We start from the raw sequence: 19,073 nt of genomic DNA on the forward strand, positions 1-19,073 counted from the left end.
AGACAGGACAAAATCTGCTTGTAGCTACTGTATTTTCTATTGATTTTATAGGGGAAAATCCCCTTTTTGATCAAAAATATACCTCTAATACAGAGATTAAAATTGCAAAAATCTCTCTCCATATAAGTATCTTATCCAAACCAAATAACTTTGGGGATAATATTTAACAGAAAGGATGTTTAAAATTGATTTAAAGAAATGAAATCCACCTTGGGAATTAGGCCCATCTCCTGCCAGCCCTTTTAGTATCAATTCATCACACATTTACAATGGGATAAGAAGGTCTCAGCAGACGTTTTCAGTGATGTGATCATAATTAGGATATTTTGAGAGTGACATTGGATAAAGAGTCCCAACTTCATTTGGGCCTTGAAGTATGAGAATGGCAGGGTAAGGGTGGAGAAAGAAGGGAGGCAAGTGAAGAATAGCTTTGGAGAGCACAAAGGTCTTGAAGCAGAATGAAGTTCACATTGTAGATTTTGTGATTGGACCTGGAGCTAAGCCTGTCTTTCTCTGAAAACAGAGAAAGAAGAGGAACTCAAATACCAAGTCAGAGTCAGGATTCATTTCTACAGGAACCTATTGAACTCCTGCTGTGTAACAAGCTGCCTATTAGTCACTAAGGTTATAAAATGAATCACTCATGGCTTCTAGCTCTGGACCTCATTAGGTTCCAGTAGAAATGGGTTTCTTCATTGTTCACAAAAAAACTTTCATATCCATTATATTTGGTTTTCACAATATTCCTACAAGAAAGGCAGAGAAGGTATTAACATCTACTTCACAGGCAAATAAACTGAGGTGCAAAGAAATTAAATGACTTGCAGAGGTGGACTACAAACTCAGGTCTTCTGCCCTCAAATCTGGTCTTCTTTTTTGGAGATTTTACATGATATTGTGTCTTTAAAACCTTTACCACCAGACTAATGTCCCCAAAACAATAGCTAACAGTGTGTCATTTGGTCAATACAACATTCCAAACGTGATGTGGATGGCAGTTATTCATGAAGCATACGAACGAAAGCAGATATTACTCATAATGCTCATCCGATGAATAGAGAGAAACAAGATGATTATACCACCTCATTAGGAATTTATTTCCAAAGCACTCTCACATGCATCAATATTTGATTCTATGAATTTATATGAGAGGCGCAGCATAAATTATTATCTCCATAGTATAGGTAAAGAAACTAAGGCAAAGAGAAGACTTTTTTGCCAGAGGTCACTCATTTAATTAATTACAATAGACAAGGATCTAAGACCTAGATAGTCTGATTTTCAGTCTAATGTTCTGTTGGCTAAAACTCTCTACTAAAAGGAGGTAGGGCAATTCATACAGGAGTGGGTGACCTGGAGCATTTAATTCTCTAAGCTTTAGTTTTTTCATCAAATGGGGGCAATATTTGTTGATTACTTAGTTACCTGAAGTTCCATTTCTTCCACTAGATTATAAGCTTTTAAGATCAGGATACAAATCTCATTCAGCTCTGTTTAACCCCAGTACCTAGTGAGTGCCTTGTACATAGAGGCACTACATGCCTGGTTAATGAGATGAACTGAACAGAACAGCATTGAAACAAAATGAGGTATATTTAACGTTCATTTGCTTTGGAATGCTGTAAATAAAGCAGAGTTCCTATAACATTAATTTAGGGGAGTGAAAGATGGATTTAGGAAAGGAAGGGTAAGAGTTATCTGGCTTAATAATATTAAAGGTAGTTACTAATTATTGTAAAATACTGTGGCATAATAGAAATTTCTAAATCTTTTAAATTACCTAGACTTGGGTTATTTAATTTTTTGATCTTCGGTTTCTTCACCTGTGAAATGAGGGATATTATATTCCCTGAGGATTATAACAATTAAATGACACAAGGTCACATCAGTAAAAAAGAGTTTGGATACAGGACGCCAAGATTTACCATTCAGCACTCATTCCCTTTTAGGATTCTGGCAATGAAAAACACACAACTGGCAAAAACTGTATAAACCTCCACAATGCAAACCTTACAATATCATATGTATCCCATTCTCAGGCAAGAGCAAGCATCCTCAGAAGTTCAATGACTGTATGTTCTAGACTACCACAACACACCCAGCCTCAGGTGAGTCCCACCTGAGATCTCCATGCAACCCACCACATGTAGCTGTCATCTCAGTCTTCATCAGAGGACCAAGTACCCCAGATCATCTATCATCATCTATCCTCATGATGTTCTAAATGATTCCCTTCTGAGAGCTGGACTAGAGGTCAGAGAAATGTTCATCTTGCTTCCCTTTGCCTCATTATAACTGTCTCTCCTACCTTCCTTCACAAAACCGATCTCCTTTGAAGCATATCTTTCCATTTTCCCACTTGATACCCTTCTTTGTGCTCTCCTGACACCCAACCACTTCCCTTAATTTATTGCTGACTTCAGCATCTGGCTTACTATCTCCCTTTCTGTCACTAACTTCTATTTTTATATTTGGAAACTTCAACAATGGTGTAAAGTATCTATAAAAGGCCCTGGTCAAGTTCTTTGACCTGATTTGCTCTATTACCACATTCCACTTCAGCTGTCTACTCCCATCTGTACATTCTTGACCGTGTGCTTACCAAAAACTGCACCCCCTCCATAAACTCAATCTCAACATCCACTCTTCAAACAGCACTTCTTATCTTTTCAACTCATTCCTTGTAGTAATTAACTCAAACTTTTCTTTTACCCCACTGGAAACTTGAATCACACTAAACTGCCAAAACTACAACCCTACTTGGATCTTCTAGCTGTATCTTCACCTGACTGGCAAAAATTTGTTGGAGAAAACACACCATTACTGACCAAGCTCATGTCAAATTTATGGACATGAGTCTCAAATGAACCCTCAGTATTGCCCGTATCTGCTGTGCTCCTCTCATGATTTCAATTCCCCACTTTGCAGCATCACTTTTTCCACCTTCTTTCTTCTCAAATCCCCAATAACTCTCCCACATTATTATTGTCTTGAAATGACTTGCAAATTTTTATAGAGCAAATAAACACTAACAAGTACCTTAATTTTTTCTCCATTATTCCTACCTAAATCTGCCTCCCTTCATATTGAAATGAAGAAAACATCCCTACTCCTATTAAATCCCCTTGTCAATGTGCCTGGATCCCATCCCCTCTCACCATCTCAAAGTCCGTACTTCTGCAATTATTTCCCATCTCTCCAGCATTATTGGTTTCTTCTTTTACACTGGCTCATTCCCAGCAGAACACAAGTGTGCCTTAAAATCTCTTGTCAAAAAATTCTTTGTACCCCACATTTCCTCCAACTACTATTCCATTATCTTGCTTCTTCTCGCAGCCCAACTCTCTTTGTTTTAAATTGAAGTATAGTTGATTCACAATGTTTCAGGTGTGCAACAAAGTGATTCAGTTACACACACACACACACAGGCACACACACACACACACACACACACACACTCACATTTTCTTTTTCAGGTTCTTTTCCATTATAGGTTATTACAAGATATTGAATATAGTTCCCAGTGCTATATGGCAAGTCCTTGCTGTTTAATCTATTTTATATAGAGTAGTGTATATCTGTTAACTTCAAATTCCTAATTTATCCCTCCCCACCCCTTCCCCTTTGGTAACCATAAGTTTGTTTTCTATGTCCAGCACAACTCTTAAAAAGAGATATCTATACTCACTGTCTTCACTTCCTCACCTATCATTCTCTCCTCAGTAAAGTCTTATTCAAATCAGACTTTCATCTCTATGACTCCACTGAAATGACTCTCATCAAAGGTTATTATGACCCATGTATTACCATAACCAGCGGCCAATTCTCTGACCTCATCTTACCCAAATTCTCAGGGGCATTTGACACTGTTGACCTCACTTTCTCTATGGAACACTTTCTTCTCTAGACCAGAAGTTATGAACTAAATTGTGCTCCCCAAATCCATAGGTTGAAGCCCTATCCCCAATGTGACTGTATTTGCAAATGGGGCCTTTAAGAAAGTGATTAAAGTTAAATGAGATCATAAAGATGGGGGCTATAATTCTATAGAACTGGTGCCCTTATAAGAAGAGAGAGACTCCAAGAACATGTGCTCACAGAGAAAAATTCATGCAAGGATTCAGCAAAAAGGCAGTCTTCACAAGCCAAGGAGAAAGGCCGCAGAAGAAACCAAACCTGCCAACACCTTGATCTTAGACTTCCACGTTCAAGTACTATGAGAAAATGATTTCTGTTGTTTAAACCACCCAATCTGTGGTATTTTATCATGACAGCCCTAGCAAACAAATATACTAGTGTATCTACTTTTGTGTATACTTGAAATGGAAGTTCTCTATAGCAAAAAAACAATTTTAAAAAAGATCCTCTGTACATGGATGACTTTAAAATTAATATCTATAGGCTCAGGCTTTTCTGTGAGCTCCAGGATCTCATATATAACTGCTTTCAACTTCTCTAGTTGAATATATAACAGAAATCTTAAACATAATATGATCAAAATAGAACAATTACTTATTCCCCCAAATCTGCTCCTCTTCTAAGCCTTCCCTATTTTAGAATGTATTACGACCATCCACCAAGTCACTTAGTAAAAAGTCCAAGGAACATCTTTGACGTTCTTTTTCACTCACCACCCACTTATTGTCCAATAGCAACACCGTTGACTCACCTTACAAAATATATCCAAAATCTGCCTACTTCTCTTCATCTTTACTGCTAATCCAAGCCAATATCTTACATTGCCTAGACCACTGCATTAACCTCTTCATTTTTTTTAAAGAAAAAAAAAAGTGTTTATTTAGGCCATCCACTAGGATCATCATAAATAATACAGTAAACTAATGCAATAACAGATGTTCTCATGTATTTATCACATTTATAAATATACAAGAAAGCTGACTTATAGAGCTTTCTCTTCAATTTCTATCAATTTGCTTACCTGTAATGCATCTTCCACTTAGACACTAGACCTAGAGACCTTTCAAAAGTGTAACTCAGATCATACTACTCACATGCTTAAATCTCACAAATGGCTTTTCATTACATTCCAAATTCTTTACCATATCCTACAAGGTCCAACATGATATAACTCCATCTTCCTCTCCAGAGATAAGCTTTTGTGGTTTAAAGCCTCTGTGATTTAGGGAAGTCTTTATTACCAAAATATAACCTTGCCTATACTGACTGATATAACACATATTACTTCTGAAATTTAACTATTTTTAAAATTTTCATGTTCATTTCTCTCCTGACTAGAATACAAGTTCTTTGAAGGCAATGACTGTCTGTTCACTAGGGTACACCCTATGCCTAGAACACTGTCTCTCCTAATAGGCAATCAAATATTTGCTGACTCTCCAGTTTATTAAGTTGTGTTCAAGCATATGGCTTTATCTTGATGCCAAATCTCAAGCTTTCAGTGCAGTTCTCATGCCGAATCAGCTTCACAGATGAAGAGCACAGGCCTGCCTTATATACTCTGCCACATTTAGGACAGAAAAAGCTAGTTAGAAAGCCAGGTACAGGCATCTACCTGGGAACACTGACTGGACTGAATAAAGACAAGAATCAGTTGGAGAGCAACCTGCTACACTTGGAGAGAGGAAGTGAAGGAGCAGGAAAGAAGGACAAATGCCTTCCGCACCTCATCTCGAGGGGGAAATGAAAGGGGAAGTGTGAGGCGAGGAATGGCTTTGCTTTAGAGTCACATCAAAGACACCAACTGCGGAGATAATCCCAATGAAGATCAGGTGTGACTAAATGAATTAGCTGTTTCTCTTTTCTTGGAAAAAAAAATAATAAGTAAAGTGTTCCCTCCAATACTCCTCTACGAGAAGAGGGAAGAGATGCATCAACATCTGTGGGCCAGGGCCAAGCTGTATAGATTAAAAGAGAGAGCTGACTTATAGAGCTTTCTCTTCAATTTCTATCAATTTCTATCTCCCTCCAACACCAAGGAACTGACTCAAAGTAGGTTTTCTCATCCTAACTTCTTCACTTTGGGGAGTATAATGCTAGTAATATAACTGTAGGCAGCAGAGACACTGTGTGCGGGGAAAAAAAAAAAAATGGATCCAAGATGAGAAGAAGGCTTCCAGAGTGAATTTAAGTTGAATTTTTTTTTAATTAATTAATTTATTTATTATTTATTTTTGGCTGTGTTGGGTCTTCGTTTCTGTGCGAGGGCTTTCTCTAGTTACAGCAAGCAGGGGCCACTCTTCATCGCGGTGCACGGGCCTCTCACTATCGCGGCCTCTCTTGTTGCAGAGCACAGACTCCAGACGCGCAGGCTCAGTAGTTGTGGCTCACGGGCCTAGTTGCTCCGCGGCATGTGGGATCCTTCCAGACCAGGGCTCGAACCCGTGTCCCCTGCACTGGCAGGCAAACTCTCAACCATTGCGCCACCAGGGAAGCCCAGGTTGAATATTTTTTGACTGACTTCTGGACATTGCAATCTGCCTTGACTCATCAAGGGATGATAAGGCAGGTGATATCAGGAAGCAAATGAATGTGAAAGGAGAGCTTTTATTTAGATTCCATTTTAATTTATCTTTTCTCTTTTGGACAAAATAAAAATTACTGTGTAAGACAAAGCAAGGAAGTAAGCTCTTTAAATAGTACACTGAATATGGAAAAAATAAAATCCTTGGGAGCACCGCCCTCCCCCTTGAAAGTTGACATGCCACTTCAGAAGCTTGCTTTGTTTAAGCTAGATATGCATCTTAGTAGAAACTTACAAGCATGTAACCTATGAGGGCATGGTTGCCATGACAACATTAATGAGCCTGTCCTATGACCAGAGATATATCACAAAGAGAATATGTTTGTGTTCCCACTTATTATCATATCTGTCTCTGCTTTCTGGACAGGAAGAGCTGAAAAATCACTCTAACAGAGGGAGTTTATTAATGGTTTCATTGTGAGCCATTCAAACTTTGAATAAGTAAGAGGAAAATTTTACAGCATTAAAGAATAAATGAATAACGGTCAGCCTAAAAATCATTTAGGTAAAAAATGCATTGTGTTCATAATGGGCTACTGCTATGAAACTGGATGCTGTTTTCTAATAAATAATAATGGTGTTGAATTAGTATAGTTTAGCCTGCTACATAGGCTTGTACAATCTTCCTCATTGAAAGGTTTCAAAGCCTTTTTTGTTTGATAACTAAATCAGTAACCCTTCATGGGCCTCTTACTTAAACGTTAAGTACTAATCGAGCACTGCGTATTTAACACACATTGCATTCCTATACCATACCAGCTCTTTAAATACAGCATAGCTTTTCAGCCTCAGAATACAATTCACCATGAATTATCCACATTTAAGTTGAGAAAAGCCAGGCTCAGAAAATTTGGGTAGGTTTCTCCAGACTACACAGTGAGTAAGCAGCACTTTGAATGCCCCCTGGGTACAAAGGCAGTGGTTTTTGACCTGATACTCCCTCACCACCAACACCCATGCCTTCAGTGACGTGTGGGTTTTCTAAAGATATATATTGTAAAAAGGGCAAGAGAAAAAAAAAAAAAAAAAAAAGGGCAAGAGAAAGTCCCCACCCTCAAGTTTTCAACACAGTCAGATAAGATTTATCATTTATTTTGAAAAATATTAGAGCCTTGAGACAAGGATTCATGACCCAGACCTGCCACTAAGTAACTGGATGTTCTCAAGCACGACACATATTATTGCTGTGCATTAGTTTCCAGAAACTACTACTAATAATATCTGAGTCACTAGTTAGATCAGAACTCTCTGGAAATGGATTGGACTACCTCAAAAAGTAATGAGTGTCATAAAAAAGTATTTAATAAGAATCTGAATGACCATATAACTGATAATTCTACACTGACACTGAAAACTGAAAACAAAGTAGGGTACGGATTTTTGTTTGTTGTTTTAAATCAACTATTGAGAGAAGTCTGTTAAAATCTCAATTATGACTGTGGATTTCTCTATTCTATTAACTTTTGTTTCATGTATTTTAAAGCTCTATTATTGATGTATACAGATTTATGACTCAGATACCATACTGTTGAATTGACTCCCTTTTCATTTTGAAATATTCTTATCTCTAATAGTGCTTCTTGCCTACAGTTTATTTTAATATTTTCAGAGTTATATCATCTTTCCTTTGGTTAGTGTTTGCATGTTCTATCTTTTTGATCATCTTACTTTTAATCTTTCTGTGTATTTTTAAATCTTTCTGATAATTCCATCTCTCTTCCTCTCTCTCTCACTCTCAAAAAAAACTGGATAAGAAATAATTCTGCTCTCTAGAGATTTTATTCCCCCTACCAAGCAGTTCCTAAGGGGGAGATGATTTATATATTCGGGACAGGATCTCTCCTATGGACTGTAACACTATGGAAAATTCCATTCCGCCTTTACAAACTTTTGGCCTTATTTTCATGCCCCATTCCTCTAGCCATCCACAAGACCTTACAGTTCAGTAGATTTCCCAAGTCCCGATTCATCACCTCTGTCCTTCATGACCCTAAAATCCAGACTAGCTTCTCTTTCCCCAACAAAGGCTGTCTGACCGGCCTGATCCTCCTCACACATCCAGAACTGGCAAACACTCCAAGGGAAAAGCAGGTTATCTTACCTTGGAATAATTATCCCCCTCTGGAATTTCAGTTCATTTATTCCTCAGTTGTTCCTCTAATCTCTGATATCTTTAAAGTTTTTCTCTTTTTTTTTTGCGGTGCGCGAGCCTCTCACTGTTGTGGCCTCTCCCGTTGCGGAGCACAGGCTCCAGACGCGCAGGCTCAGCAGCCATGGCTCACGGGCCCAGCCGCTCCGCGGCATGTGGGGTCTTCCCGGACTGTGGCACGAACCCGCGCCCCCTGCACCGGCAGGCGGACTCTCAACCACTGCGCCACCAGGGAAGTCCTAAAGTTTTTCTTTCAAATTAAAATTGTTTTTTAAAAAAATTTCCAGTTATACTGGGGACTTCAGACTGCACTAGTAACCACATCCCACAGAGAAGTATAAATATATATTCATTCAAAATGAGCATGATGACCAACAAAAACTTACTGTATAGCATAGGGAACTCTACTCAATACTCTGTAATAACCTAAATGGGAAAAGAATTTGAAAAAGAATGGATATATGTATCTGTATAACTGAATCACTTTGCTGTACACCTAAAACTAATACAACATTGTTAATCAACTATACTCCAATATTAAATAAAAAGTTTTTTAAATAAACATGATGTTAAAGTGTTCAACTTTAATCTATGGATTGGTGTTTCTCAAGAGTAGCCCTCTGACCACCTGGAATGCTTGGTAGAAATAATGTTTCTTATACCCTCCTCCACTCCTATCAAACCAGTACTCTCAAGTGGATAATGCCTGTATTTTCCTGGAACTTCTCAGATGATTCCCATGCTCTGTAATATCCACAAGATCTTAATTACAAACACAGCACTCGACTGTAACTGAACTAAGTAGACAGACCTTTTTGTTTGGTCTCTATGTTCACCATATTTTTCATAGTTCCAGTCACCCAAATATTTTGTAATGTCAGTTTAATTAATAATAATAGCTAACACTGGGTTACTATGCTGGGTTACTATGTGCCATGTACTTTTCTAAGCTTTTTATAGGAATTAATCTACTTGAGAGTCATAACAACCCTATGAGATAAGTTCTGTTGTTATTCCCAATTACCAGATAAGAAAACTGAGCAACAGACAGTAACTTGCACTGAGCTCAGTGATTCAGTGCGAGAGCCAGGATATTAATCTAGGCAATCTAGTCACATTGGACATCAGCTAAACCACTTCAACAGAAATTTTCTTGGAATATATATTGAAAGAATCTAATTCTGTGGCTTCATCTAGCTTTAAACTACAAAAACTCTTTATCTCTAACTCTAATACTTACTAAACAGTCTTACCATAAATTTAGAATTATGACCTTACAGGATATTATGCCTGACTGAATTCAACTTAGTAAGACCATAGGAGCTTTCTTAAAAGATCACCACTTAATTAAGACATTAGATAAAACAATTCTTCTCTCCATTTCCTCCATAAAATGAGCCATCACCTATCGTACCCTCACTCTTCACTACATCCATATACTTCTCCCATCATTTGAATGGTATGCTTATCAGAAGTCAGTTGTACTTATTCCCAGTTTACAGTTGTATCTGTTACTGTAATTATATAATTTACTAGTATATTTATATAAAATAATAAAGTATGAATGTGAAAAGAGGCAAGTTAATAAAAAAAATTGCCATGGAAATAACTATAAAATAGTGGGGGGAAATTGTCAAAATCCATAAGATTATGAATTCAAATTGTTTTAATCAGTGTCTGTAGGCTCTTGGTCCATGTGAAAGAAAATTAAATGGGAAAACGTAGATGATGCTTGATTAGTGCCCCATCTTGCTTGACTCTATTAGAGGTTTAGGAACTAGATATCATTTATGCATTATACATTTAATAAAAATGTTTAAAATGTAGGTTTGTTTAAAATTTTCTGCTGTAAACAAATTCAAATGTCTGCTCAAATGTCACCTTATCAGTAAGGACTTTCCCTGACTACTTCATACAAAGTGGAAACCCCTTCCCCTCTCTGGAACTCCCTATTCCCTTTAGCCTGCTCCACTTTAGTCCTTAACATTTATCAATAAATCACACTCCAAATTCACATTTATTCACTCATGTTGTTTGATGTGATTAAGGTTAAAGGCTTTGAGATGGGGAGAGTACCCATGTGGGCCTAACTTAATCACATGAGCCCTTAAAAGAAACTTTTCTGACTGAGGTCTGCATAAGAGATGTGCAATGGAAGAATAGTCAGAAAGATGAAACATTGCTGGCTTGGAAGATGGAAGTAGGCCATGAGCCAAGGAATGGGAGCAGCCTCTAGATGATGGAAAAGACATGGAAGTGGACTCTTCCATGGAGCTGCTGGTAAGTAATGTAGCCCTGCTTGGCATCCTGATTTTAGCCCAGTGATCCCCATTTTACACTTATGACTTACAGATCTTAGGCTAATAAACTTGAGTTATTTTAAGGTACTGAGGCTGTGGTAATTTCTTACAGCAACCATTGAAAACTAATACGTGTCTCCTCACTGAGCACAAGCTCAATGAATTTGGCACACAGAAAATGTTAAATAAATATATGTTGAATAGAAGAATAATGAATGAAAATGCCAATAAACCAATAAGCCATCTCCTTCCAGTCCTGATATCACAGCACAAGAGGGCTTCTACTGAAATAACACCAATAATGGTACTATTGAGTGCCTCTTATAAGTCAGCATTTATGTGCATTTATTTTCCCATCACAGCAAATGTTAAGTATATTATCTCCATTTGCTACAGGAGCAATCTAGGACTCAAAGGCTCTAAGTAACTTGACCGGGTCTACTTGGCTAAAAAGCTGAGTCTTCCATTAAGGCACTATTTATAAGAATAGTCAAATTTTTTTTTTTAATATATGGTCAGTAAAAATTAATTAAAAGACAATCAAACCCAACATATATAAAGGGTAGCCTTGAAACATAAGGAGGACTATTTATTTAATCAGTATGTAACAAAGGCCTCAGAGTTTGTGTAAGTGTGTGTGAGTGAAATAACACTTTCTATACTCTGGTGATTTGAGTATCTCAAAGCACAGCAATTAGGCGCCCGGCCTAGTTGGATGCCCCATTAGAACTCCACGTGTAAACTAATGAACCATGCATGCCCCTCAACCAGGAGGTCAATTTACAAACTCCGTAAGCATAATCTTCCAGATACCTCTGCATGTTCAAACAACAGCTACAGGTTGAGTTCCTATTGCTCCCCAGATAGCCCATACACAAGGAGTAGCTCATTGCCCCCTGAACCCAGCACTCTTTCACTACTCTGCTGAGGGTGAGGCTGAATAAGACTGGAAATTAAGCCTGGCCTCTGAAGGTGGGTCCAGCCCAGGTAGACTTGGTGTTGAAATAGTATTAAAAATCATATTGAAAAGACAGAGGGAGTTAAGGGGAAAATCATTTTCTGTTCACCCATCAAATGCAGATGTAACTGAAGCAACAGAATTTTCAGTCATACTTGGGTTTAGTGTTCAGTTCAACTATTTTCCAACCGTATGACTATTGGCAAATTCCTTAATTCCTCAGAGTTTCAGTTTTCTCATCTGTCAAAAGGGTATTTTAATAGCTACTGCACTGGATAAAATGAATAAACAGCACAAGACCACTGTCCTCAAGATTTCACAAAATTAATATATACCTTTAAGAATTAAAGTAACCTTGAAATTTGTAAGCAATTGAAATAACTCTAAAATGGGGAATTGATTGAATAATTTCTGGTAAATCTCTACAATAGATTGAGAGCAGAACCAGAAATGGAATGGTCTAAAAATATTACATGGAAATATCCCAAAAATAAACAATCTGTAAGTTTTAAATTACGTGCTGTTCTGAGTAGCATGATGAAAATCTTGAGCCATCCAGCTCCATCCAGCCTGGGATCCCCAACTGTCAAAATCATCTGCTCCTTACATCCAGTCACCGACCTCATCATGTCTCAATGATCCAGGATCACCCAAAGCAGCTGATCCTTTTTCTGATGTATGGTCAGAAGGTCAGTAGTAGCCTAATGCTATGTCACAATGCCTATGTCATTCACTTCACTTCATCTCATCATTTAGGAATTTTATCACTTCATGTCATCACAAGAAGAAAAAGGAGGAGTACAGTAAGATATTTTGACAGAGGGAAAGACCACATTCACATAAATTTTATTACAGTTTATTGTTCTATTTTATTAGTAGTAATTGCTGTTAATCTCCTACTGTGCCAAATGTGTAAATTAAACATTATTACAGGTATATATTTAGAGGAAAAAACATACTATATATAGGGTCCAGTACTATCTGTGGCTTTAGGTATCCACTGGGGGTCTTAGAAATGTATTCCCATGAATAAGGGAGGACTGCTGTATTATGTTCTCTCTACATTTATTAGGTAAAACTGATTCTTCCTCTTTGATGGAGATTTAAGCATTATAAGCCCACATCTCTAAGGGGAGAAAGAGTTTATTCAAAAAACTATCATTTTGTTTTAGCATGAAACATCTGTCCAAGAATTCAAGAGGTAGCGTCAGTGTTTAGTTCAATCCCCTGAAACCTAAGGGATAAGACAGAGATACCCACCTTTTGCTGCTTTGACCTCACAAAACATTTACATCTCCTAATATTAAATCATCACTAAGCTCTGGGAAACCCCATATCCCTGGTAAATACTCCCATTTTCTAAGAGTTGAAATGTGCCAGCCAAAATACAGTCTTCTATTTCAAACATAAATGCCTCTATGTGAAACAGGGTAAGCCCTCAATTTACTCTGACAAAAATGCATTTCAGTAGAGTTATGAGTATTTGGAGTCTCACTCAATTATTGCAAAACTTATCTTCTTCCTGGTTGAAGGGGTATGTTAAACAAAGGAAGGGAAGATAGGAGGAAACATTCACTGAGGGCCCTTCAGGCCAGGGATGGCCCCTAATCCCCAAAACAAACCTATGATGACTTGGCCCAATCCAATTGGGCCAAGGTCACCTAGATAAGAAGTAGAAGAACAGGAGCTAAATGTCAGCTTTCCCCAGTCACATACCAAACTATGCAAAACCATGGGGGCCAAGATATGATTATGGATTTTATTATTATAACAGCCATTGTGCTCTCATGTTGGAAAGGGATGATTCTCACAGAGGAATCAGAAAAAGATCAATAAAGTCAAGTTGTTAATACATCACCAAAAGAAGAAGAGGAAGTATCATGTAAAGAATGAAATTGTGGGCTTCCCTGGTGGCGCAGTGGTTGAGAGTCCACCTGCCGATGCAGGGGACACTGGTTTGTGCCCCGGTCCGGGAAGATCCCACATGCTGCGGAGCGGCTGGGCCCATGAGCCATGGCTGCTGAGCCTGTGAGTCCGGAGCCTGTGCTCCGCAACGGGAGAGGCCACAAGAGTGAGAGGCCCGCGTACCGCAAAAAAAAAAAAAAAAAAAGAATGAAATTGTGTTAAAAGATGGATTTCAGTAGAATCTTACATAGGATGTTTCTTCACTGTGTTCCCATGAAGTACAAATAATCCACCTACAAGAAGCTCTGAACCCAGGTAATTAATGAGGAGAGAGCAGGACAACTGTGATGGTAATGCCAAACTAGATCAGCAGACATTCAAAGCTGATTTGAAAAAGCAGAAGGAGGAGGGGAGGAAGAACTGCAATAACAAAGTAAAAACAATGATATGTATGTTAGAGAAAAAGGTGGGTAAAATGTTTTGCAGTGCCCTCACTTCCACATAAAATGTATCTAAAAATGAAATTTCTTTAAGGCTTTCCATAGAAAACATCACCAGCACAGTCTTTATCTAGATCTAGATAAAGATCTAGAGCTACAGAGTCCAATATGATACCACTAGCCACATGCAACTCTTTAATCTAAATTTAAATTAACTAAAATTTTAAAAAAATTAAAATTCGGTTCCTAACTCCTGACTATAGTTGTCAAGCACCCAATAGCTACATGCAACTAGTGGATACCATATTGGACAGCACAGACCTAAAGATAAACAGATTGTCATTGTCATAAAAAGTTGTATTGGACAGCACTGATGTAGAGTCTTCTTTCAAAATCTAGTCAATTGTAATCCATAAAACCTAGTGTGTTCTCTCACATACAGCAGATGTTCAATAAGTATGCTTGAACTGTTGAATTAAGCTGGATTCAGAATAAGTAGGAAAGAGGTGGGAGATTCATTTGTAGGAAGCAAATATCTGCACTGAAATTTTAGTAAATCTATATATAATTGAGATTTCATGTCAATGGATTTGGTAATAAAACTTTTTGAGTTTTCAATTTATGGTGTTTGTGAAATTTCCTTACTGTGATGATTTTTATAACTTAGAACTTCCATTTTTTTGAAGACAAAGTCAGGTCAAGTAAAAATATTTAGATCTATGTTATCCTTATACCTTTCTTGGATCAAGAATCCAATACATGTTTTTTTCTTTGGAAATACCATAGGATATCTGTCTTCTATGTGACTTCAGACAAGCTTCTGCCCCGTTCCTGTTCCCCATGCCCACCTTACAGTGTTGTGAAAAACAAGCAAGATAAGCATGTGAAAATGTTTTGAAAATTGCAGAGGTTATACATATTTTAAAATTATTATTGTAATTTGGAGGGGAGCAGTTAAGTTGCCTATAAATCAGCTGTTGGAGGTTGGTATGGCTCAAAATATTAAAAGGTTTTCTCAGGCTAATAGTTAACTTATCTGTTCTGTTGCTTATCAAATTGAAACACCTGTCTTTTCTGTTAATGTTTAAATTCATTTGAGAGGTGTCATTTATGTTTGTTTAGTTATAATGAAAACACTGGAGCCTGGGTCCACTCTCTTCCCCAGTCACCTGCTCCTGACTTCTCCTCTTCTTGCCTCTGCTTCAGTCTCAAGACCGTGCTTTGTTCACCCCGCCACATCTTTAAGAACAATCAAGGTTTGAGTCAGGAGAGGTACAAGGTCATTCACATACAAAAGAAAATATCACTTTTTAAAGGATTCATTTGACAAGGAACAATAGTAAAACAGAGGGAGACATTTTATTATTGCCTCCATAATGTCCAACCCAATATTATTATTCTGATGAAGTTATAATCATTGTTAGCAAAACTAACCTCTTCTATTCAAGTCTCATATTAATACATCTGATATATTTATATTTAAATTTTATTATTAATCTTGGCCTGTTTATTTTCAAGGCAATTTATAGTCAGCTAGGCATTTTCACATTTAGTATCTCATCTGAATCTCTCAGCTACCCCCTGAGATTGGTCAGGCAATACTTCTATCTCAAATTTTCCCTAGGCTCAGAGGAATGAAGTGATTTGCTCAAGGTCATACAGTTAGTATATGGCAGAGCTGGGACTCAAATTACATGGATGTTATACAGGCCAACTTTCAAAGGACTCTGCCTGGAAACCTGAATGCCTGTTTGATTGCCAGTTACCTTAAATCTTCCAGTGTTACCTCTTGATTAAGTCTCTGTAAATATTTGTTTTTCTGTTAAGAAACATAAAGTTAAGGAAGTATTAACTTCAAAAAGGTTTTTTTTAAATATTTTTTTTAGATCACCTACTTTCCATGCTAAGCAAGGATTGTAAAACTGCCTGTAAATGCCAACAAAGGCCTCCATCCATAAAGAGGTAAAAAACCTTCACAAGAACCTGAAATCAAATCAGCCTCTAGTGTTATAGTGTTTTGCTATGAAGATTTTTTTCTATTCAGGCTAAAAAGATCAAAATACTGTAGACAAGATAAATTTGCAGGAAATGGAAGTAAGGTCAGCCACTGACACTTTGCACAGAAATGCCACGAGCCCCATCAGCACAAAAAAAAAATGGAATTATTCATAACGTTGACTTTTCAAACACTTTCTTATCGATTTTTGTTGGAAAACAGCCTTTTGGCCATAGCAAATAGTACCACAAATAAGCTGGACTAGGAGAGAGCTGTGCTCCAACAAAAATCTTTTTGTGCTTCCAGTAGACCCACAAAGATGGAATGCGAAAAGTGGGAAGAAATCCTACTCAGTTATGAGATGAGACAATGTGGCAAAGTGGGCAGAGCATGAGATCTGGAGTCAGAAGAATTGGCTCTTAATATAATTAAAAATTGAGCTGTTTTAATACTTGTACAGAATCAAGTATAGCTACTCAAAGAACACGCATACAGCAAAGCATCTGAAGGTTGGATAATGGGTTTGATGGATAGAATTAAACTCCTAACGAAAACAAATCTCCCTTCAAAACTATGTCCTCTTTTTTGCTATGATACCTAAATTTTTTATTCTTTCAACTAGGATAAAAAGAGTTTGTAATCTGAGAGATAAAACAATTTTGCTCAGCAACTGTTAGTAGAGATGAGTGTGGTCACCAATATCCCTCCAAAGGAAATATCTCTTTATTATCTTGCTACCCACAAAGGTATTTTCCCATGCCTTTAAATGATCAACAATTTTGTAGATTTTCTTTAGTATGATTTGGAAGATATGTCTAAGGCTTTCTCAAGCTCTTATTGAGGTTACAGTTGCCTGCTAACTAATGTCTACAGCCAACTGGGCTACTAAGAACAGATAGAAGAGCAAGCCCCTTAGTCTGTAGGCTTAGCTGACTTCAACCTGAGTGACTTTTAAGACTGCCACAGTGACACCATTGTGATGAGAATTAAATCATGGAACATGCAATGGCCCACTTTTCACATTTTAAAATTTGGGTTATTGCTGTATTCACCCCACACCCGGAATTTCTCCACTCCTCCCACTTTATTCATTTCCTTTCCCTAATTTTGTATGTATTCACCTCTCCCAATAAAATTATGTTAGAGTTTAGACAGGGAGAGCAAGACTATAATTTATTCCTCTTTGCCTACATACATTTCAGTGATTAACACCATGTGCTGCAAACAGTGTTTGCATTAAACATTTATTAAATAAATAAATGAATGAAATGTTCCTGTGGCCTTGGATAACTCAGCCTCTATCTCCATGTATCAGTTTCCCCTTATTTATTTATTTATTTTGGCTGCATTGTGCCTTCATTGATTCGCACAGGCTTTTTTCTAGTTGTGGGAGCGAGGGCTACTCTTCGTTGAGGTGCACAGGCTTCTCATTGTGGTGGCTTCTCTTTTGTGGAGCACAGGCTCTAGGCACACGGGCTTCAGTAGTTGCAGCACTTGGACTCAGTAGTTGTGGCTTGCAGGCTCTAGAGCACAGGCTCAGTAGTTGTGGTGCACGGGCTTAGTTGCTCTACAGCATGTGAGATCTTCCCAGATCGGGGATCGAACCCCTGTCCCCTGCATTGGCAGGCATATTCTTAACCACTGCACCACCAGGGAAGTCCCTTCCCCATATTTTTAAGTAAAGGTAAAGGAACTGGTGAAGTGGTATAGTATAAAGATTAAGACTGCAATTTGGGACCAGGGAGATAAGGGTCAAATGCTCCATCCACAGTATGACCTTGGGCAATTACTTAACCCCTCTGAGCTTCAATATCCTCATCTGTAAAATAAGGATAATTCTTGTGCAAATTGTTGTGAGTATTAAATGCAGTAATTTATGTACATCATATGTACAATGTATATAGCATAAAGCATAGTTGTAGTAATAATAGTATAATTTAAAAGTTTTTTTTTCTGGCTCTTATAACATACTCTTATAACATACTATAAGTTTATATGTTTTCTTCAAAGGGATGTTACATTAATCATTAAGAACAGAAGGAAAATATCACAAAATAGCTCCTTTCTGTGTCCCTGTAAACTCAGTCATTTTCTGGCCTCAGAACAATGGATATATGAGAGAAAAGGGTTGTGATTTCTTCTATCTTAGACTAAATGTAAGGTGTAAAGAGGGGAGTAAGAGACCAAAAAGAGAGAATAAATTACTTTTAATTAAATACAGTAGTTTAGAGGGAGGGAATATAATTCATGATCCCACTAGAGTAGAAAAATATCACTATACAATTAGCATCTACATGCAAAAATCATTTACCCTATTGGCATTCCAATTAATGTTGTTGTCTTATATAGTTAGAAATTCTGCCTCAGCCACCTAGAAGAGATTTTTCTGATGAGAGAGGACACACAGATATACACATGCCATGTGTACAAACACAAATATGTGTAAATGGTTAGTCAACCTGATAACACCTCTGCAGTAAAAGTAAACACAGTTGAATGAGAATAGAGCCAATTTGATAGCAAAGCCATAGAAAACCAAGAATCTGACAAATTTATTTGGTACTAAACCTTTTGACATAGCAAAGTATTTTTAAAGCTAAAAGTTGAATATCGGGTGATTTGAGAGGCACCCGCACTGGGGTATGTGAGTTTGCTACTTGTTCATTTCTACACATGTGATTAAAGTGAGTTTTTATAAAAGCCATTTAGTTTTGATCATTTAATTTTAAATGAAAATGTTGACTAAGAGTGCCTTCTTTCTTTAGCCTGCATCAGCTCCCTTCCAGTTTGCTACATCTGCATACAGCATTGCTTCTTAGGAGA

This window comes from Phocoena phocoena, chromosome 5 (assembly GCF_963924675.1).
Source record: "Phocoena phocoena chromosome 5, mPhoPho1.1, whole genome shotgun sequence".
In the NCBI taxonomy this organism is placed as follows: Eukaryota; Metazoa; Chordata; class Mammalia; order Artiodactyla; family Phocoenidae; genus Phocoena; species Phocoena phocoena.